Here is a 23,381-nt window from a genome sequence, read left to right as displayed (position 1 = left end):
AATCACGGAAAACCTAAAACAGCACGACTTGACGCGGGTTTGAACCGTCTTCCTCCTGAATGCGAGTCCAGTGTGCTAACCACTGCGCAACCTCGCTAGGTTTGTGCGTTTCTAACATGGTTTTTGCATTTTCGGCAATATTTAATTGACTATCTGTTACGATGATTTGAAAATGGGTAGTAGCCCGGAACGAGTCAACGAGTAAATAAAAAAAAGTGAAATTTGCAAATTTGGCTGCTTTTCCTTAGTACTAATACGGTACTTTTGTAACTACTGTTCGCTTATTGGTCTCTGCTGTCCAAACCCAAAAATAAATAAATTGAAAAAAAAGTGTGATGCGACGTCAGTCTGGGATCAGCGGCGGACCTTCTCGCCCCGTGCTGGTCCGTACACTCGGCCTCAGGTGGACCGTCTTTTCGCGTCCCGTCGCCCCATGACGCCCACCCCGCCCTTATACCTGGCTTTATTTGGATCAGCCCCGGGGTGGGCCAGTTTCCGGAATGTCACCGGCCTCTGCTGCCAAACACTCCGCCAGCTGCCCGTAACGGGATTACAAACTCAAAACAACCCGTCCGTCCTTCACTTGTCAGTGGAGGACGAGCAACTTCTGAACCCTCAAACAAAGCGACTCCGTCCAGGCAAACAACTCTGAAAACATTTCCCATGTAAGCGGCGTTGTGTGTACGTCTTCTGATGTATTAACAAGAATAAAATAAACAGAGAGTAAGAATAGCTAGAAACTGTATAGGAAACAGATTGCAGTAGTTCAGTGTTGAGTTTTTTAGAGGACATAGTATTAGCCGTTGACTTTGAAAATATTTATTAACAATTGAAATTTCGGCTTTGGGCCCATTTGCAAGCGGTACTGCAAAAGGAAATGGAGCATGTGTTAGATGACGATCAGTTTGGCTTTAGGAAAGGTAAAAACACCAGAGAGGCAATTTTAACGTTGCGGTTGATAATGGATCAAGACTAAAGAAAAATCAAGACACTTTCATAGGATTTGTCGACCGGGAAAAAGCATTAGACAATTTAAACGGGTGCAAGATGTTCGAAATTCTGAGAAAAATATGGGTAAGCTGTAGAGAGAGACGGGTAATATACAATACGTAGAAGAGCCAAGAGGGAATAATAAAGTGGACATGCTCGGATTAAAAAGGGTGTAAGACAAGGGTGTAGTCTCTCGCCCCTACTGTTCAATCTGCACATCGAGGAAGCAGTGATGGAAATAAAAGAAATGTTCAGGAGTGGGACTAAAATTGAAGCTGAAAGGGTGTCAGTGATAAGATTCTCTGATGACGTTGTTGTACTAGGTGAAAGTGAAGAAGAATTACATGATCAGCTGAACAGTCTAATGAGTACGGAGTATGGATTCAGAGTAAATCGAAGAAAGATGAAGGTAACGAGAAACAGTAGAAATGAGAAAAGCGAGCAACTTAACAACAGGATTTATCGTCAGGGAGTTGATGAAGTTAAGGTTAAGGAATTCTACTACCTACGAAGCAAAATAACCAATACAAAATTGTTAGGCTTTCGTGGCCACTTGTTGACAAACTGCCTATTGGCTTCTATCTCGGGTTCTTCGGCCGACGTTCATCTAATGATTTTTCTGACGTTTCGCCAGCACGGGTGGCTGGCATTGTCAAAGCTCCACCCTCCATTGCCGGTGGTGAACTGGAGCCGAGCTCGCGGGCGTAGACTATATGTACCTGGCGCGCCAACGTCCGAGGGCTTCTCCGCGGTCATTTCCGGTGCGGTTCTCCTCTTGCTACCTGCGACGGTCGCTCACTGCAGTACGGGAAGCCGGGATCCGTTGACCTTAAGGCTTTCCTCTTTCTCGTTCAAACTGTTCGCGTGTTTTTGTATTTCTACAGCTTCTCTGAACAAGCGCGTGTGATAGTGCTTCTCTACAGCCAGAACTTCCGTGTCGGCGAATTTTATTACGTGGTCGGTCTCAATGAGTGCGTGCTCTGCCACGGCCGATTTCTCCACCTGCCCCAACCTACAATGTCGCTTATGCTCGTTGATCCTGGTGTTGATGGATCGTCCAGTAATTCCGACATAAACTTTTCCGCATGTGCATGGTATACGGTATATTCCCGACATTGCAAGTGGGTCTCTTTTCTCCTTCGCCGATCTAAGACACTCTTTGATCTCCCTTGTCGGTTTGAAAATCGTCTTTACGCCATGTTTGCGCAATATACGGCCGATTCTGTCCGTCACTCTGGGAATGTATGGCAGAAAGGCCGTACCCGACATTTCTCTTTCTGGTTCCTTACTTCGCCGAGTGTTTGGCTCCGTTACACTTCTAATATAATTTCTGGAGTACCCATTGCTCCTCAGGACAGTTTCCAGGTGTTGCATTTCTCGTTTGAGGTGTTGCGGCTCACATATTCGTCCTGCTCTCGTTACGAGCGTACTAATCATGCCTCTTTTCTGGCTCGGGTGATGGTTTGACAGTTTGTGCAGGTATCGGTCCGTGTGTGTCGGTTTTCGATACACGCTGTGTCCCGTCCCTTGTGACCCGCACATCTAGAAATGGCAGTTTCTTGTCCTTTTCTACTTCCATGGTAAATGTTATGTTGGCGTGGAGTCTGTTCAAGTGTCTTAGGAAGTCACCGAGCTGTTCTTCACCATGGCTCCACACCACGAAAGTATCATCGACGTACCTGTGCCACACCTTAGGTTTGCAAGTCGCCGAGTCCAGTGCCTGTGCTTCGAATTGTTCCATGAAGAAGTTGGCCACCACTGGACTGAGAGGACTACCCATGGCCACGCCTCCCAGCTGTTCGTAGAAATCTCCATTCCACGTGAAATAGCTCGTGGTGAGACATGCATGGAAGAGCTTTCTGATGTCCTGCGGGAAAATGGAACCGATGTGCTCCAGAGCGTCACTGAGTGGCACTTTCGTAAATAACGAAACAACATCAAAGCTGATCAAGATGTCGTTTGGAAAAGGACAAGAAACTGCCATTTCTAGATGTGCTGGTCACATTTCTGATATGTTCTTTTGGAGCACAGCATTCTTTGTAGAGAAACATGATGGACTGTAGTAAAACCTGAACAGAAGAGAATCGAAGCTTTTGAGATGTGGTGCAACAGACGGATGTTGAAAATAAGGCGGACTTATAGGGTAAGGAATGAGGAGGTTCTGCGCAAAACCGGAGAGAAAAGGAATAATGGAAAACACTGACAAGGAAAAGGGACAGTATGATAGGACAACTGTTAAGACATCAGGGAATGATTTAAATGGTACTAGAGGGAGAGGACAAAACTGTCGAGGAAGACAGAGATTGGAATACATCCAGCAGGTGATTGAGGACGTAGGTTGGAAGTGCTACTCTGAGCTAGAAAGGTTGGCACAGGAGAGGAATTCGTGGCGGGTCGCATCAAACCAGTCAAAAGGAATACTTTTCCAGCAAGGCGCCTAAAAGCAATCATAATTTTTAATGAAATCAGTTCAAGCGGAAATAATTAAGAGATCTATGGTCAGTGCGAGACATTAGCTGTTGAATTTTGTGATTAGATTTCACTGAAAAAATTGACAAAGTTTTTGCTTCAGCACATGTCAGGCTTTAAAGTCTTCCGACATGTGTAGATGACATCGTCAAAATAGGCCTTTTAACTGCTTGACGATGACAGGTACACATGTTGGAGGATTTTAAAGTCTGACATGTGCAGAAGCAAAATCTTTTGCAATACCACTTACAAATGGTGCCAATGTCGAAATTGCAATTGTGAAATATACATTTTCTACAGTCATCGGAGAAAATATTTTCCTTAAAAAACTTCTACATGACTGTGAACCCCGACAATGGGAAGTTAATCAGAACTGAGTGACGTATAGCCATAGCCATTTCCAACTGTTTTTCAATTACATACATTGAACGAGCAGGTAAGAAAAGAGAGGAAAAATTTAGGGGGAATTTGTAGTTCAGGGAGAAGAAAGAAAAGTTTCAATGTTTACCTAACCTTCCTTCTTCCTAGAATTCAGAAAAATAGAAGACGAACAATGTAGAATGAGCACAAGCATAAATTCCATTTTATCGCATTTTGTTCCATAAGGCCTCCTGACGTTATTCAATCTGTATATTGAGCAACCAGTGAAGGAAACAAAAGAAAAATTTGGAGTAGGAATTAAAATCCATAGAGAAGAAATAAAAACGTTGATGTTTGCCGATGACACTGTAGTTCCGTCAGAGACAGCAAAAGACCTGGAAGACCAGCTGAATGGAATGGACAGTGTCTTGAAAGGAGGCTATAAGATAACCATCTATAACAGCAAAACGAGGATAATGGAATGTAGTCGAATTAAATCAGGTGATTCTGAGGGAACTAGATTAGGAAATGAGACATTTAAAGTAGTAGATGAGTTTTACTATACGGGCAGCAAAATAACTGATGGTGGTCGAAGTAGAGAGGACATAAAATGTAGACTGGCAACGGCAAGGAAAGTGTTTCTGAAGATAAGAAATGTGTTAGTATCGAGTATAGATTTAAGTGTCAGGAAGTATCTTCTGAAAGTATTTGTATGGAGTGTAGCCATGTATGGAACTCAAATATGGACGATAACTAGTTTAGACAAGAAGAGTATAGGAGCTTTCGTAATATAGTGCGAAAGAATAATGCTGAAGATACAATGGGTAGATCACGTAACTAATGAAGAGGTACTGAACAGAATTGGGGGGGGGGGGGGGGAGAGGAATTTGTGGCACAACTTGACTAGAAGAAGGGATCGGCTGGTAGGACACGTTCTGAGGCGTCAAGGGATCACCAGTTTAGTAATGGAGGGAATCGTGGAGGGCAAAAATCGTAGAGAGAGACCGAGAGATGAATACAATAAGCAGATTCATAAGGATATAGGTTGCAGTAGTTAGTAAGATAGCCGGCCGATGTGGCCGAGCGGTTCTAGGCGCTACAGTCTGGAACTGCGCGACCGCAACGGTCGCAGGTTCGAATCCTGCCACGGGCATGGATGTTTGTGATGTCCTTAGGTTAGCTAGGTTTACGTAGTTCTAAGTTCTAGGGGACTGATGACCTTAGAAGTTAAGTCCCATAGTGCTCAGAGCCATTATTAAGATATGAAGAGGCTTGCGTAGAATAGAGCAGCATGGAGAGCTGCATCAAATCAGTCTCTGGACTGAAAAGCACAACAACAACAACGACTTCTCTGCTGTACAACTAACATAAGTTCATACTGAATGTTGTGGTTGGCAGGAGAGCCAACACCGTGCTACTAGAGGAAGCCGAAAGGCACGCGTTTTAGCTCACGCAGGCTGGCGTGAGGTCTGGAACAGGACAAGGAAATTAGAATTTAGAAAAAACGGATGGAGCTGGTGGAATACTTAACTTTAATTCATTAATGGTGAACGTCGCTCTTGATGGTACATTATTCATAGTATCAATAGTAACTGGTAATGGCGCCTTGCTAGGTCGTAGCAAATGACGTAGCTGAAGGCTATGCTAACTATCGTCTCGGCAAATGAGAGCGTATTTTGTCAGTGAACCATCGCTAGCAAAGTCGGTTGTACAACTGGGGCGAGTGCTAGGAAGTCTCTCTAGACCTGCCGTGTGGCGGCGCTCGGTCTGCAATCACTGATAGTGGCGACACGCGGGTCCGACGTATAGTAACGGACCGCGGCCGATTTAAAGGCTACCACCTAGCAAGTGTGGTGTCTGGCGGTGACACCACACTGAAAACACGGTCTTCCAAAACCGTCCCCCACTTGCAGACGAGCTCAGCTAATTCGTAGCGCTGTCCTCTCCAGGGCGTATCAATTCAACAGCGCAGGACGAAATGAGGATTTGGTACCCTCCAGAAATTCTTGAATTTGCCGTTCTACACCGCCCGCGTTCACACTCATCTGCTGACTTTCAGTTCCTGTGGAAAATGGTCAGCTCTTCTGTAAGTAGCAGGTGATTTGTATGGAAAATGTGAAGGCTTTATAATGTTGCTTAAACTAAATAAAGGCACTTTTATAATTGTAGCCGTGTATAGGTCCCAATCGGGACTATTTTTGAAAAACTTGGATTCTTTGTTGTGCTACCTGTCAGGCAAAGGAAAGAAAATTATTGTTTGCGGGGATTTCAACGTAGATTTTCTGAAAGAGTCACATAGAAAGCTTGACCTTGAAGTATTACATTGGTTCTCTCAATCTGACATTAGTTATTGATTTTCCTATTCGGGTGGTACAGGAAAGCAACACACTGGTAGATAACGTTTTCATAGACGAAGATAAGTTCAATCAAACAAAAACTTTCCTGTTAAGAATGGTCTGTCTGATCACGATGCACAGCTAGTTACAGTATATGATATAGCTCCATACAGTAATGCAAAACAGTCCTCCAAAATAGTGCGTTCCATTAACGATTTAACACTTCAAAATTTTAGTGAAAACTTCCAACAGTTAGACTGGGATGATGTGTACAGGGAACATGATGCTAATTTAAAATTTAACCTATTTCATGATACCATTGTGAGTATGTTTGAAAACAGTTTCCCTAAGAAAACAGTGAAATATAATTGCAAGAAACCATGTAAAAGGCCATGGCTTACTAAAGGGATAAAAAATCTTGTAAACAGAAAAGGGAAATGTATCTTATAGCTAGGACGAGTAATGGTCCCGAAACAATGAAACATTATAAAAATTACTGCACTGTGTTAAGAAAAGTTATTAAAAAGTCCAGAAGTATGTGAATTATGTATGAGATTAGCACATCTGATAATAAAATAAAAACGATTGTGAAAAGGGAAACAGGGCAACCGAGAGCACAGGAAGACTGCATTTCTATCAAACACAATGAAAAGTTTGTTAACAAGAAGTCAGAAGTAGAAAACATTTTTAATAATCGTTTTTGAAGTGTTGTAGGGAAAATAGGTTCCAGCTATTCATTAGAAAATGCAAAGCAGTATATGGAAGAGGCAGTACCTACGCAATTTGATAAAACTGAAATTCAACCCACCTCTCCTACTGAAATTAGGAAAATAATAAATTCACTCAAAAGTAAAAGCTCACATGGAATTGATGGCATTTCCAACAGAGTACTAAAAACTTGTTCCCAACAAATAAGTACGCTTCTCAGCCACATGTATAGTAGCTCACTGAAACCGGGAACTTTTCCAAATAGACTGAAATATGTTATTGTTAAACCATTGCGTAAAAAAGGGGATAGATCTTTATGCTAACAACTACCGTCCAATCTCACTTCTCCAAAATTTTTGAAAAAGTAATGTATTCAAGAGTAGCATCGCATATTTGTAAAAATGAAGTACTAACAAAATGTCAATTTGGTTTTCAGAAAGGCTTTTCAACAGAAAATGCTATATATGCTTTCACTGATCAAATATTAAATGCAATGCATAACCGAACATCACCAATTGGGATATTTTGTGATCTCTCAAAGGCTTTTGATTGTGTGAATCATGAAATTCTTCTATATAGGCTTAAGTATTGTGTTATGAGTTGGACAGTGCACAAATGGTTTAATTCGCACTTAACTGGAAGAATGCAGAACGTTGAAATTAACAGTACAGATAGTCTACAAAAACCAGCAGAGTCCTCTAACTGGGGAGGTATCAAAAATGGTGACCCACAGATTTCAGTCTTAGGTCTCTTATTGTTCTTAATATATATTAATGACTTGCCACTCTATATTCATGAAGATGCAAAGTTACTTCTTTTTCATGATGATACAAGTATAGTAATTACACCCAAGAAGCAAGAATCAGCTGAGGAAATTCCAAATAATGTCTTTCAGAAAATTACTAAGTGGTTCTCTGCAAATTGACTCTTACTAAATTTTGAGAAAACACAGTTTCTACAATTCTGTACAGTAAATACCATAACATCATTGATAAATACAGCCTATGAATGGAAGTCTGTTGATAAGGTAGAATACTCAAAATTTCTGGGTGTGTGCATTGATGAGAAATTGAACTGAAAGAAACACATCGATGATGTGCTAAAACGATTAGGTTCAGCTACTTGTGCTACTGGGGTGATTGCAAATTTTGGTGTTAAACGTATCATTAAATTAGCCTACTATGCCTATTTTCATTCACTGCTTTCATATGGCATCATATTTTGGGGCAATTCGTCATTAAGAGACAAAGTATTCATTGCACAAAAGCGTGTAATCAGAATAACAGCTGGAGCCCACCCAAGATCACCTTGCAGACATTTATTTAAGGAACTCGGAAAATTCACAGTACCTTCGCAATACATATATTTACTTACGAAATTTGTCATTAATAACCAATCCCAATTCAAAAATAACAGCGAAGTCCACAGCTACAACACTAGAAGAAAAGATGATATTCACTATTCTGGATTAAATCTCACTTTGGCACAGAAAGGGTGACTTATGCTGCAACAAAAATCTTTGGTCTTTTACCAATGGTATTAAAAGTCTGACAGATAGCCAACCAACATTTAAAAGCAAATTAAAAGAATTTCTGAATGACAACTCCTTCTACTCAATAGGTGAATTCTTAGATATGAAGTAGTAACTGTAAAAAAATTAATTAATTAATCAATTAATTATTTTGTGTAAAGAAAACTTATGTTAAAGTGACACTTTCCACATCATTACGCAATGTCGTATTCATGTTCTATGGAACAAAGATTACTGTATGTATGTATGTATGTACGATAAACCTTTTGTTTGACCACCAGACAGAATTCTACCAAAGTAGGTCCAGTGACTGATTTACATTAACTTGTTCCTTGAACAGCGAGGCACTAGGACAGCGGCGACTTCTTGTAATCGCGGAAGTACTGAGAGAGGCAGTTGAAAAAGTCGAATATTTGTACTCGTGCTCAGTTTGTTAAACTTCATAGAACTTCCGGGATTACGTTACATGTAAGCAAGAAAATCGCTGTCTTTCTATTTATGTGCGTAATTCGGCAGTATCTGTATAAATTCAGCGACCTCCACCAGCGCTTCCGCAGTAATTTATCCAAAAGGTGGCAGTATTCTAAATATGTCCTTTTTGGCATAACTCATTCTGTGAATTAGAAAATGTGTCGAATTCCAAAAACTAAGCGTGACACGACATGCACATAACTTATCTCAAAAAAATGATTGTGATCCAACCAGCATATTTTGAAAGGTACATTACTTTTATATTTGGAAAAGTAAGCATATTTCATTACGAGGGCTACTTTTTTTTTACAGACTCCGATCGGTCACGATATGGAAACCACAGTGATAATTAAAAATGTTTCATCTGAAACATTTAGCGACACCTTCCAGCTACTTCCTTACATAGTCGCTGCTTCGATTTCTACATTTGTCGCAGCGTAATACCAACTTTCCAATACCCTCACCACAGAGGGCAGCCGCCTGTGATTTCAGTCAATTCTCTATACTGACTTACAGTCCGCCTGCTTAGCTGGGTGCCTCCCATGCGGGCCCGAAATCAATTTCCGGCCGGGTTAGAGACTTTCTCCGCCGCGGGACTGGCTGTTGTGTTGCCCTCATCATCATTTCATCCCCATCACCGGCGCGCAAGTCGCTCAATGTGGCGTCGAATGAAATAAGACTTACACTTGGCGGCCGAACTTCCCCGAATAGGGGCCTCCCGCCCAACTATGCCATACGCTCATATCCATTTTTACTGATCTACAGCTTGTTGTCTGTGCGAAAATGCTGTCCTCATAGCCAGCAGCTCATGTGAGAGAAGAGATGAAAATCCGAGGGAGCTAAGTCCGGGGTGTGTAGTGCATTGTCAAACAATGCACACCGAAAACGCTGCAGGAGCGTCTTCGCTGCACCTGTAGTATTGGGCTAATAAGTATCCCGAGGAAGGAAACGCATGATAGTTACACTGTGTGGACTGCATGAAACCAAGGAGGACTTCAGACTAGTCGGGAGACACTACCTTGTAAGCATTTTACATACTCACTGAGCACTCGGAACTGAAGAGTGCAGTGTGGTGTGATAGACGTGCATATTAGAAACACTGACAACACATCTGCACAAAATTTCGCTGGATTTCCACTGTGCTTTCAACTCGCGACGTATCGGAGATTGAAAATAAAAATAGCCCTCATAGTGTATGCAAAGCGTATCTCTTATATTTAAAATACAACCAACGGAAGCCAGTTTTTTAGTTGATGCTCTGAAATGACGTCCTCATATCATTAAATCTAGTGTCTCGAATGAGTTAGGGAAATCAATAGAAAATATTAACATAGTTTTTTTGTCCATATAACCAGATTTCGCTTCTTTAATCTATCGCAGCTTTTGTTGTTGCGAATAATGCCGACTTACAGAGTGGTTTGGAATCCATATTAAACAGAAGATCGGACGAAGATAACAGCAGACCAGCAAGAGGGCCATTCCTAGTAGAGCACTGAGCTGTTCAAATCAATTATGACGATAGCTTCACCTACGAACAATTTAACGGGACACTAAAAATTAAGAACCAGAAATTAAAAAAATCTTAGGATTTTCTGTTGGATATCTACAAAAATAACCAGCAAAAAGTACGATTAATAATGCTCTTTTAAACTGTTCGAACTTTAAAAAAATCTTCAACTTCCATACTGAGTAGTTTTTCTCCTGTTGTGTGTTGACTCGAACTGACCGATTTATTGCGAGATGCTGAAGTCTCTACTCGTTTCCAAGTAATAACAGTTATCCAGAAAGAGATTTTCACTCTGCAGCGGAGTGTGCGCTGATATGAAACTTCCTGGCAGATTAAAACTGTGTGCCCGACCGAGACTCGAACTCGGGACCTTTGCCTTTCGCGGGCAAGTGCTCTACCATCTGAGCTACCGAAGCACGGCTCAGGCCCGGTACTCACAGCTTTACTTCTGCCAGTTTCTCGTCTCCTACCTTCCAAACTTTACAGGAGACGAGAAACGCAGAAGTAAAGCTGTCTGCCCGGAAGTTTCGATAACAGTCATCTTTTTTCCACATTTTACGGTCGCCGTCTTGTTTTCTTGTGATGTTGTGGTGCTGCTATGCAGTACCACGTATTTAACAGCCGTTTCGTTTCCGACTGCAGGGGAAGGGGGGGGGGGGGGGGGAGAGGGTGCGAAGGCTATAAGAGAGCTTCATCATTTGAATAACTCGCTGAAAAATCACAAAACACAGTTTCCCTAATTCTTCTATATTCAAATAAGTTATCAATTCACGATAAATGATAATCAACAGAGCTTTTCAGACAACATGTTCATACACGATGCTTCATCAAAACCATAAGCTCGTACTTCAAAAATGGTTCAAATGGCTCTGAGCACTATGGGACTCAACTGCTGTGGTCATAAGTCCCCTAGAACTTAGAACTACTTAAACCTAACTAACCTAAGGACAGCACACAACACCCAGCCATCACGAGGCAGAGAAAACCCCTGACCCCGCCGGGAATCGAACCCGGGAACCCGGGCGTGGGAAGCGAGAACGCTACCGCACGACCACGAGATGCGGGCAGCTCGTACTTCACTCCACATAGCCTGGCATAGACTCTGTATGACAACATTCATTTTTCTTTAGTGCTTGACCATTGTCGTCAGGACCTTTTCTTCTTTGGGGCCCGTAGCACTCCCAAAGCACAACTGTAAAGGGCAAGTGACCCCTCATTGGCTGGTCCAAATTTCACAGCAGTCGTCACTTTCTGCGCTGTGTCAGCATTTTCCTTTCTCGTATCCGCACATAAATTCCAGCAAACCTGGGCACAGCCATAGATGCGTTTTGTGTATTGTATATTAAATCGGGGACCTAGAAACGACGGAGAGGCTTCCTCCTGCCGTAACCCTCAATGGTTCAAACTCCCACAACAGGCCACAGCAGTCCACCCAGGGTTATTGTGCGGTTCGGCCCCCGGGAACGCCTCATACCAAACGGGTGTAACCCCAAATTTTTGCATGGCATCGTAGTTATGGTGTACGTATACGTGGAGACACTGTTTGCGCAGCAATCACCGACATAGTGTAACTGAGGCGGAATAAGGAGAACCAGCTCGAATTCGCCGAGGCAGATGGAAAATCGCCTTAAAAACCATCCACAGGCTGGCTGGCACAAGGGACCTCGACCCTAATCCGCCGGGCGGATTCGTGCCGGGGACTGGCATGCCTTCCCGCTCGGGAAGCAGCGCGTTAGACCGCACGGCTAGCCGGGTGGACAGATGCGCTTTACTCTGCTGCTAATGGAAGTCACGTTTTTTATACGCATATCGTTCATCGATCAAGTAAACGGAAAGTGAGACGTGTTGCTATGCTTTATAGCAACATATACACTACAATATTAGAACAGTTTCTTTGCTGATGATGGTTCAAATGGCTCTGAGCACTATGGGACTCAACTTCTGAGGTCATTAGTTCCCTAGAACTTAGAACTAATTAAACCTAACTAACCTAAGGACATCACACACATCCATGCCCGAGGCAGGATTCGAACCTGCGACCGTAGCGGTCTCGTGGTTCCAGACTGCAGCGCCTAGAACCGCACGGCCACTTCAGCCGGCTCTGCTGATGATGTTGATGGCTGTATCATATTATTGTCATTAACTTATATTTTTTTAATGTTGATCCGCCCAGATAGCCGAGGCGGTTTAACGATGAGGACCCGTGAGCCGGCCAGCCTGGGTGTCGTTCTTAGATCGTTTTCAAACTCCAGCTAGGTAAATGCTAGGCTGCTATCCGCTCTCTGACTCACTGTCAGTCACACTTCAAGCAAACACTTCGAAAATGTTGGTAACATTAAACATGAGGTCTACACTGGACGCAGACTGATGGGGTACACGGATTCCTGTCTTGGGGGCGTGTTGGCGTCAGGAAGGCACTCAGCCACCAAATGTCATTGGAACAACCGATGCATAACAATGCCGACCAGTAGAGAAACACGGAAAGGTAAAGCAGGAGAAAGAAAGAAAGCATTTTTAATGTTGGTGGATTAATTCAGGCTGAACAGATCTGACTTGTAAGGTGCATATTTTGTTTGTTCGGATTGTCACCTTTAGCTCAGCATTCTACTAGATACATGTGGGAATCCCCTAACATATCACTCATTTTTGCCGCAAGAACCGATTCATAACGGTGTAGCAATGAACCAAGATGGTCCTCATCTCACCAACTTGACTCGTTATCGCACTGACTGCCGACTGAGCAGCAGAACTTGAAACTCTGTGCTTGCATAGCGCGCTGTTTATAAGTCGAGCAGGTGGCAACTTCTGCAAAAAGACTTCTATTCGTCCTTGAAATTGTACATTTTTTTCCTCTCTTGTAGTGTAGAAAATGGCATTTTCTCGTTCCAGCTGCTGCGGTTGGGGTCCATTCGTAGATGAGCACACCTACAGTATAACAACACCATATCTTCAGAGTATACTATATTCGCTCTGCAATGCAAAAATATATGTAGCCACAGAAGCCGCCACATGTCTTCCTTCTTCATGAATAAACGCTAGATCACATTTCGGATTAAGTTGCGCACAACGGGCACGGAAGTTTCTGCGAGGACTGTGAAGAAAGACAGGGTTGTCTAGAGCACTGGCGACAGGCCTCAATCAGGGAGGGCACAAAGAGGCAAAGTAATAAGGCTTAGAAGGAGCTGGTCCTGTTTCCTGTTCTTGGAAAAAGGGAGAAAGGAAGTCACAGTTTGTTACAGTCTCTCCTCCCTGTCTCTCTCCCCACCTCCCCCCCCCCATTCCCACATTCATTGCCCGACAAAAAAGATGAATCACCCATAGGATGAAGAGGAAATGTAATGAAAGTTCACAGGTTGAGAGGTTATGTCATCATATTTCCGTGATTACTATCTAGGGTCAAATCTACAATGAAGTCGGCGGTAAGAGTCCATTCTGCGTTCCCCCTCCCCCTCCCCTTCGCCCCCCTGCCCCCATCTTGTCTGGATGCAGGCACTGATTCGATTTAAACTGGCCCATAGCTGCTGTAAATGGTCCTTGATATCCTGGACACTGGTATTCGGACGGAGTTGACGCCCGCACTGTTTCCACACACTTTCTATTAGGGACAGGTCTGGGGTTCTTTCTGGTCACGGGCATCATGCATGCCGTTTCATAGAGACGTATTCCTTGTGTGAACGAGCATTGTCCTGTTGAAACATGTCAGCATGGAACTGTCGCATTAAAGGTGACACAGGAGCACGCAGGATGCCCGTGACGTACCGTAGTGCCGTGAGCGTTCCACTCCATGACACCAGGAGTAACAAAAGTTCGGAAGAGTGAGGCATGTCGCTAGGTAGTTGCTGTACCCGTTAACGATGGCCTTCCAGGGTAGTGCAGAATCGCGATTCATCGCTGAACCCTAGGCGGTGCCATTCGTCAACATTCCATGCTTCCTGATCAGGGCACCACTCGAAATTCAGCCGTTTGTGTTGTGGTGTTAACGGCAGTCTAGGCATGGGACGGTGATTCTCTACTAAGGCTCGTGCTAGTCTAGAACGAGTGGTGCTGGATGACACGGAAGTCCATTACTTGGTCTCGGACGGCAGGCACAGATGTGAATGGGTTACGAAGTGCTTGATGCACGAAATGGCTATCCTTCCTTGTGTTGGTCAGACTTGGCCGCCTGGAACCTTGACGAAAAGTTTGCCTGGCCTCACGTTCCCACGTAGTCCAACACAGGCCTACTGTCACATTCGAGTCGCTCATATATCAGGATTTTGCACTATTCGACCAGCTGGTCAAATGGAGACCCACACTGAGGCCGCTTTCAAACACCGTCACGTGCTAATAACGCTGTATCTCCGATCCTTTCACATCGTCGTTCACGTCTCTTGTATTTTGCCTGTCACAGGGAATTCCTCCTTATGGTGTGTGTGTGTGTGTGTGTGTGTGTGTGTGTGTGTGTGTGTGTGTGTGCCATTTGCCATGACTTCTACGTGCTTCACGTTTTTTGTCAGGCAGTGTATAACTTTCCATCGACCCCACTTCTAAGGTCCCGTAGATCTGTACTATTTCAGTGCTGAGGTGCTATTCCAATATAGTTGGAGGACCTTTGCAATGCCGTCAAGATTAGGGGGAATATCAAGTGAGCTGAGCTATGAATGCGAATTTGGGTTGAGGAGGGAGGCGTGCTAGGGTAGGTGGTGCAGTTGCAAAAAAGGCACTGCGCGAGGGTGGAATACTGGTTTTAAGTAGCCTGTTTGTACGTTGGTGGCGCTATAGACTGTGTTAATATCGCTGACAATCTCAGCGAGAGATTGTGTGGTTGGACGGACTAGCAGTTAGCGATTGGATAGAGAAATGCATGGGCATGTTTCTCTTAGTGGAGACTTTGTTGGTAGGACATGCATTCTAAAATGACGATGGAAGTTGTGTATAATGTTTGGGTGGTGGAATTATTGACAACTATATAATTTTTGGATCTGGATGTTACATGAATAAAGTAACATTTTGTAAATACTTTGTTTGCTCTTCAACAAAAATCTTTCTTTTGCTAGCCGTATGCCTCCTAGTAGTTAGAGTCTATAGTAGTTAGAATCCTTTTATTTACCCGGCTGTTGAGGCTACTTGGTGTAATTGCTGTAGTCCATGTTATGAAAAATTTATGTAAGGTAAGCCACGTACGAAATAGAATGGGGTTCCCACTACCGGGATTCCTGATTGAAATGAGTTTAGGCAATTAACAGAGCTGGACGTAGTTTCATATTTTTGTAATTTCATATTTTTGGATTTGTATTATTGTTAGGATTTCTTGCAATTCAGAGCCTTTATTTCTTATTAATTATTGGGAGTCATGTTGCCAATGTATAGCAATCAGATTGCGTTGTGCTGTATACTGTGGGTAATAAATGAATAGGTTAAGTTTGAGTTGTCATTGTCAGGGAAAATTCTGTTGGTCAGCGCTTAGTAAAAAAAATAAAATTATTAAAGAGTCAGTTTCACGGTTAGCGCATCTGCTTACTGAGGACGAGACCACGTTCGAAACCCGGCCTTGGCACAAATTTTCGTTCATCACTTCAGCCTTTTATATCCGTCTTAGATGTTTCCGAGTTGGAAAGGTTTCTGGAACCATATAATTCCGTTTGAAAACAGAAAATGTTTGATGATAATAAATTCTTTATTTGCCATAAAATATTGAATGTAATGTTATGTTAATAAGTAGTTCATTACCTTAGCATATCATCCAAGTAAGTGAAGTTCAGAAAAAAAGTAGTCTTTGAAAATTTGAGAAGTAAATGTGTCTTCCAGTCAATTTAAGAATTATAATACTAGCAAACCCAAACAACTTTGATAACGTCATAGGTTACGTAATTTAAAAGCTAAGTGTACACTCACAGTTGTTAATATTCCACCAAGTATTGCTACTGTGAGTACGTGTCTGTAAACTACGATTGTACGAGCTTGTAAATGAGGGGAATGCTGTTTCATTCAGGTGTAGGCCTCTATGTTCTGTAATTCAATTTTCAGGATTATCTTTCTTCGTGCGAAGTCTTTCCGTTGCTGTCTTCTGTCACTCAGCTACCTGTGGTTTGCCGGTTCTGTATGTGGATTCACGAACCGTGTCGGTTTTGTATGTGTTTGTAGGCATGGTCAGCCGACTAATGTGTGCCTCTTACTGTCCCAAATATTGCTGGTCTGGCCGTGAGCCCATCTACGTTGGCACGTCCTCATACAAGCAGCTGAAAAGTTAACGCAGCTGGTAAGTTGTAAAAATCCTTGGAATTTGCTAATCTCTCTGTTTCCATGCTACTTCTTGCTCAGTATGTTAGATGTGATATTTGAAAATTACAGTGTGTAAAAATACGATCTTGGGTCCGTGCCTGAGGTTGGGAACTCTACCTCGCCTGGATTGCATGACAGGCCAGAGACCTCCGCTGAGCCAACGAAACGGGTAAATTTCCCGTGAACAGCGTGACAACCAAGCAAATGTAAGCAATATAGAGACTGCTGAGGCCACATTGTTATCCGCAACACTCGACAGAGCTAAAACACACGACAGTGCTAGATATGCGCCTTAGCCTTGCCCCACAGACGTGCGTCACAGTCTCCAGGACGCGGCAAGTGCTGTCCCTTGCACCCACTTGCTGAGGACTATGCAGCCCGACGACTGGTTTCATCAGAAACAAAATACGCTGTCGGATCAGAAGTACGTAATGCGGTACTTGTAACACTTAAAGACACACGCACGTATTAACTTTTTTCCCTTTATCTACTATAAATATTGTATCTCGAGTGTCCCGTAAACCTTAAAAGATATTTGTATATGCTTATTGATACATGTAAAAAATTAGGTAAATAACCGTTATTTATACTGGGTCAGTGCTGGTTAGGTAAATGTCAGGGACACACGTATCAAAGTGCACAAACGCACTGTGTAGCGCCGAGTTTGGACGCGAGTGGTGTGACGTCGAAACGCACACGCTGCGGACTCTTAACGACGCGCGAATCACGGGCTAAGCCAGTGTGAGAAGAAGTTTTAACTGGCGGTACGATAGCAGTTGACGAACGAGGGCAGATCCAAAGGCAGCTCTATTCACGTCGAGATCCTGCTCAACCAATGGTCACTGCTAAGTAAAACTGCGCTCGCAAATTCTGTCTGCAACTGCTGCAGCATTGTCGACAACAGCTGCAGCTTCCTGTCTTCAGCGAGTCACTATAACACTGTTCCACTTAATTCACGATTTTAGAACTGTAGCGGCATCACCCAGTGATACTGGTGAACTTTTAGTTTTAATTTATAATTACACCAAAAACTTATGAACTTTAACCTAACAATCATCCAAAGTCATTATTACAAAGATGGTCACATGTCCATTTCTGTTACTGAAACAATCCGAGTGTCATTTATTTAAAAGCAAATAAATATATCAAAACTATTCTCAGTGCCAGTTCGCTTCTGTATTTTTTAATAATTTTGAACACAGAACTAAAAGTATTCTTTTAATGCGCTTCAGTAACATCACTGTTGAGATGAATATTCTTTAGAGGGAAAGTTATTCTTCCACCCTAAAAGTAAATTAAGGCATCTGAAAGTAAATTAATTGCTGGCATTTTAAACTAAAGATTTTATTTAAAACAAAACAATTACTCATACTTTACTAATTTTACTTAAAGTTGTGATGCTGTTTTGTGTGTTGACGTGGTTCGTATTTCGGCATTGCAGGTGTGTTGGCATTTCTTTTATTTAATCAATCCTAAAGTTGGTTGAAGTTTTCTTTCGTGTTTCATTGTCAGTTCATCAGTTAGCGAACGTGACTAAACGCTACTGTGTAGCATAACAGTAGGCAGCCTCCAGTTGTTCACTGGGAGATTTATTTATTTCAAATTGATTTCATTGTATTTTTTAACGAGTGTAGTAATAACTGAAATTCTTTCTCGTTATCATTTCGTATCGTGTTATGTCACTGTATGTAGCCTTCTGTTGCTGCACATATTTCAATTATTCCTTACTCATTGCTGTTCGCAATTTTAATTACTTCGTGAACGGGCAGTGCTCATTTGGACTGGCGAACGTTTTTTTCTATTTATTGCAAAAGTGTTAGCAAAGTTTATTGATTTGTAACTCGGGTCCTGTGGCATCTCTTTTCGTGGGAAGAATGCGTGAATGATTGCACAATTTTTGATAATTCAACCAAATTTAGCTACAGTACGAGGGTAATCCCAAAAGTAAGGTCTCCTATTTTTTTATAAGCACATAGACCTGTTTATTTCTACAATGGTTTACATCAGTTTACAGCTTGAACATTTAGCAATTTTTCGACATAATCACCATTTCTGTCGATGCATTTTTGTAGAAACAGTGGCAGTTTTTGTATGCCCATGTCATACCAGCTCGCCGCCATGCTATTCAGAAAGTTATGAACCTCTTCTTTCACCTCGTCGTCGGAGCTGAATCGCTTTCCGGTCAAATGTTCTTTTAACCAGTCAAGTAAGTTGTCCTGTTCGGCTGCAACGCGCTGAAGAAATGCGCGGGAAGCATCAACTCATTGCCGCATGTGGTCTTCAGTCAGCAAGTGTGGCACCCATCTTGCGCACACCTTCCGGTAGTTTAACGTTTCCGTTAAAATTCTGTGAGCGGTGCTTCGGGAAACGTCAGGAACCAACGTGCGGAGATCATCCAGGGAGATCCGCCGATTTTCACGCATGCTTTGTTCAACCATCAACCCTGTCTCCTCAGAAATTGACGGTCTCCCGCTCCTTTGTTCGTTGTGAATTTTGGTCCGACCAGCTGCAAACTCACTACACCACTTACGAACATTTTTGACATCCATGCACAACTCGCCATACATACACTTCCGTCAATTGACGATAGATTTCAATCGGCGCAGTGCCCTTTGCGTTCAAAAACCGAATAACTGCGCGCAATCCGCACTTGGCGGTAACATCCAACGGGAGCTCCTTTCTCAACGGCTGCCAAAGCAAGACTGAGCGCCTGAGCGCGGCGTGCGCATATTTATACACAGCGCGTGAAGCATTCTTCATAACAGTGTGACCAACTGCCACACAAACAGTGTTCTGTACTTACAAGAAAATAGGAGGCCCTACTTTTGGGACTAACCTCGTAGAATGGGCGGAATAAGTTCCCCTCAGAGATAACTTCCTGTAAACCTCTGCCTCAAAATCGGTGTCACGGTTTCCTTCACAAGTGATAGCCTTGCCAGATTTTACTTTATGTTGGGCACATGCGAACACACTCAAACATATTTTAGCAAAAGCCGGTTCTTTAAAGGGGTACGGTACAAACTTACCACTAGATGTCACTATAGAGGCGGGCTCACTAGTGTAAAAGGAGATGAAAAATATACTGCAGGCCCGCATCTCGTGGTCGTGCGGTAGCGTTCTCGCTTCCCACGCCCGGGTTCCTGGGTTCGATTCCCGGAGGGACAGGGATTTTCTCTGCCTCGTGATGGCTGGGTGTTGTGTGATGTCTTTAGGTTAGCTAGGTTTAAGTAGTTCTAAGTTCTAGGGGACTGATGACCATAGATGTTAAGTCCCATAGTGCTCAGAGCCAATATACTGAAGCTCCAAAGAAACTGGTATACGCATGCGTTTTCAAATAGAGAGATCTGTAAACAGACAGAATATGGCGCTGCAGTCGGCAACGCCTATATAAGACAACAAGTGTCTGGCGCAGTTGTTACATCAGTCACTGGCGCTACAATGGTAGGTTACCAAGATTTAAGTGAGTTTGAACGTGCTGTTATAGTCGGCGTACGAGCGATGGTGCGCAACATCTCCAAGGTAGCGATGAAGTGGGAATTTTCCCGTACGACAGTTTCACAAGTGTGCCGTGAATATCAGGACTCAGGTAAAACGTCTAATCTCCGTCATCGCTGAGGCCGGACAAACACCCTGCAAGGACGGGACCAACGACGACTGAAGAGAATCGTTCAACGTGACAGAAATGCAACCCTTCGCGCAAAGTTCTGCAGATTTCAGTGCTGGGCCATCAACAAGTGTCAGCTTGCGAACCATTCAATTAAACATCGTCGATATGGGCTTTCGGAGCCGAAGTCCCACTCATGCACAGTTGATGACTGCACGACACAAAGCTTTACGCCTCGCCGGGGGCCCCCAACACCGACATTGGACTGATGATGACTGGAAACATGTTGCCTGGTCGGGCGAGACTCGTTTCAAATTGTATAGAGCGGATGGGCGTGTACGGATATTGAGACGACCTCATGAATCCATGGACCCTGCATGTCAACAGGGCACTGTTCAAGCTGGAGGAGACTCTGTAATCGTATGAGGCGTGTGCAGTTGGAGTGATATGGGACCCCTGATATGTATAGATACGACTCTGACAGGTAGCACGTACGTAAGCATCCTGCCTGATCACCGGCATCCATTCATGTCCATTTGCATTCCGACCGACTTGCGCAATTCCAGCAGGACAGTACGGCACCCCACAAGTCCAGAATTGCTACATGGTGGCTCCAGAGACACTCTTCTGAGTTTAAACACTTCTTCTGGCCACCAAACTCCCCAGACGTGAACGTTATTGAGCATATCTGGGATGCCTTGCAACCTGTTGTTCAAAAGATATCTCCACCCCTTCGTACTCTTACGGATTTATGGACAGCTCTGCAGGATTCATGGTGTCAGTTCCCTCCAACACTACTTTAGGCATTAGTCGAGTCCATGCCACGTCGCGTTGCGGAATTTCTGCGCGTTCGCAGGGGCCTACACGATATTAGAAAGGTGTACCATTTTGTTTGGCTCTTCAGTGTATTATGTTATCACTAGAGAAGAAGTAACTGCAGCGTGGGCCTTTGGAACAGCTCGCTGACTTCGAATGGCGACTAATAGTCATCTCAGAAACAAATCGATCGGTGACATTTCAACGTTTCTGAAACTACCCAAGTCGACTGTTGATCAGTGGATTGTGAAGTGGAAAGGCGATGGACAACCACAGCTAAACCAGGAGTAGGCAGTCTACCTGTACTGACGGACAGGAGCCATCGAACTTTGCGGAAGGCTGAAATCAGCGGAAGGAATCACTCTTGAGTTCCAAAATGCTACCAGCCGTCCAGTTAGCACAGTAACTGTGTCTAGGGACTTAATAAGAATGAGGTACAATGGCCGAACAGCTTCTCACAGGCCACACGTTTCTGTAGTCATTGCTAAGATTCTCTGGCTCCGGATCTAGAGCAACAAAATGGTTCAAATGGCTCTGAGCACTATGGACTTAACACCTGAGGTCATCAGTCCCCTAGACTTAGAACTACTTAAACCTAACTAACCTAAGGACATCACACACATCCATGCCCGAGGCAGGATTCGAACCTGCGACCGTAGCAGCAGCGCAGTTCCGAACTGAAGCGCCTAGAACCGCTCGGTCACAACGGCTGGCTCTAGAGGAACAGCTGGCTGCCATCCCTCCAAAGACATTCAGACACCACAATGTACATAGTCCCAACAGATTTCAAGTAGCCATAAACGTGAAAGGTGGACACACCATATAGTAATGTTTTTGAAGAAACATTGTATACAGTTTATGTAAATCTGCTGATAAGTCTGCGTTGATTCGAGCACCAGCTAGTGAACAAATAAAAGTTAAAAAAAATCAAATATTGGCCGCTCGCAGTTTTCATACGAACCACTCGATGTTTTATCCGCAGAGACAGCATTCGGCATCGAGCGAGGTGGCGAAGTAGTCAGTACACTGGACTCGTATTCGGAAGCACCACCATTCAAATCCCCTCCCGGCCATTCAGATTTAGGGTTTCCGTGATTTCCCCAAATGGGTTGAGGAAAATGGCGGGGTAGTTCCTTGGAAAGGGCACAGATGATTACCTCTTCCGTCATTTCGCAATTCGAGTTTGTGCTCTGTCTCTGATGACAAAAAAAAAGTTCAAATGTACGTGAAATCTTATGGGACTTAACTGCTAAGGTCATCAGTCCCTAAGCTTGCACACTACTTAACCTAAATTATCCTAAGGACAAACACACACATCCATGCCCGAAGGAGGACTCGAACGTCCGCCGGGACCAGCCATCTCTGATGACGTCGATGTCACCCGGACGCTAAACTTTAATCTTTCTTCCTTCCTTTCTTCGTTCCTTCAGTATTTGGCATCCAGAATGAATTAACAAATTACTCTCTGGGTTTCTACTTCCAACCGCTTACAACGCTATGAGACGATTTTAGCGCCGCTGGTCACTATTTCGGAAACGATTGTCGTTATTTCCATTGCTAGTGAGCAGAAACCCTTACACAGGCCGACCACAAGTAACGATTTATCTGTTTAGATGTCTACCGAACAGGTCAAGTCCCTGCAAGTAAAATCGTGTCCTGAAGATAAGAAATTTACACAGATCTGACAGGTGAGCTGAGTCTGAAGTTAGAACCTCAAGTCCGAGCAAAATTGTTCCAGTCTATGGGCTCAAATGACATCTACGCAGCGTGTGGACAGGAAATCGCTTCAAATCTGGCGCACGAAATGTGTGTGATTCGCAGGTGTTTTTGGTCTACTGTTCTTTATCTTTGCCAGCACAGTGAATCCTAAAATGGCTGATATGAGTCGTTAGTATACAAGGTTCATTACTAAATTCATTCGAATGTGTAGGAGATATGCACGTTATGCGCAAATAAAGAGCAATGAATACAGCGATCTCGAAAAGAAAGCAGTTGCTTATAATTCTTTAATAGACAAAATGAGAGCAGTTCACACGAAGGTAACCACAAGAAGGGCGATAAAAAATTAATTGATTGCTATTTACCGCACAAAATCAGGCAAAGTACGAAATTCGTTCGTCGCCAGATACTTTACTTCTGGCCATTAATAAACACCAATCATGGTATCCTAACGTGGCCCGTAATGACCAAACACGGTTCCATTACTCACCCTTACCAATGTAGCAGCAGCAAGTTACTGTATTATTTCTCTCACCGTCAGATAATAAGCTTCCACACCCTCATTCCATAGGCTTCTTTCTCCCCCCCTCCCCTCCCCTCCTTTTCACC

Source organism: Schistocerca serialis, chromosome 2, assembly GCF_023864345.2.
Source record: "Schistocerca serialis cubense isolate TAMUIC-IGC-003099 chromosome 2, iqSchSeri2.2, whole genome shotgun sequence".
NCBI lineage: Eukaryota > Metazoa > Arthropoda > Insecta > Orthoptera > Acrididae > Schistocerca > Schistocerca serialis.
The sequence above is the reverse complement of the archived record's forward strand: the minus strand, read 5'-3'. Positions refer to the sequence as shown.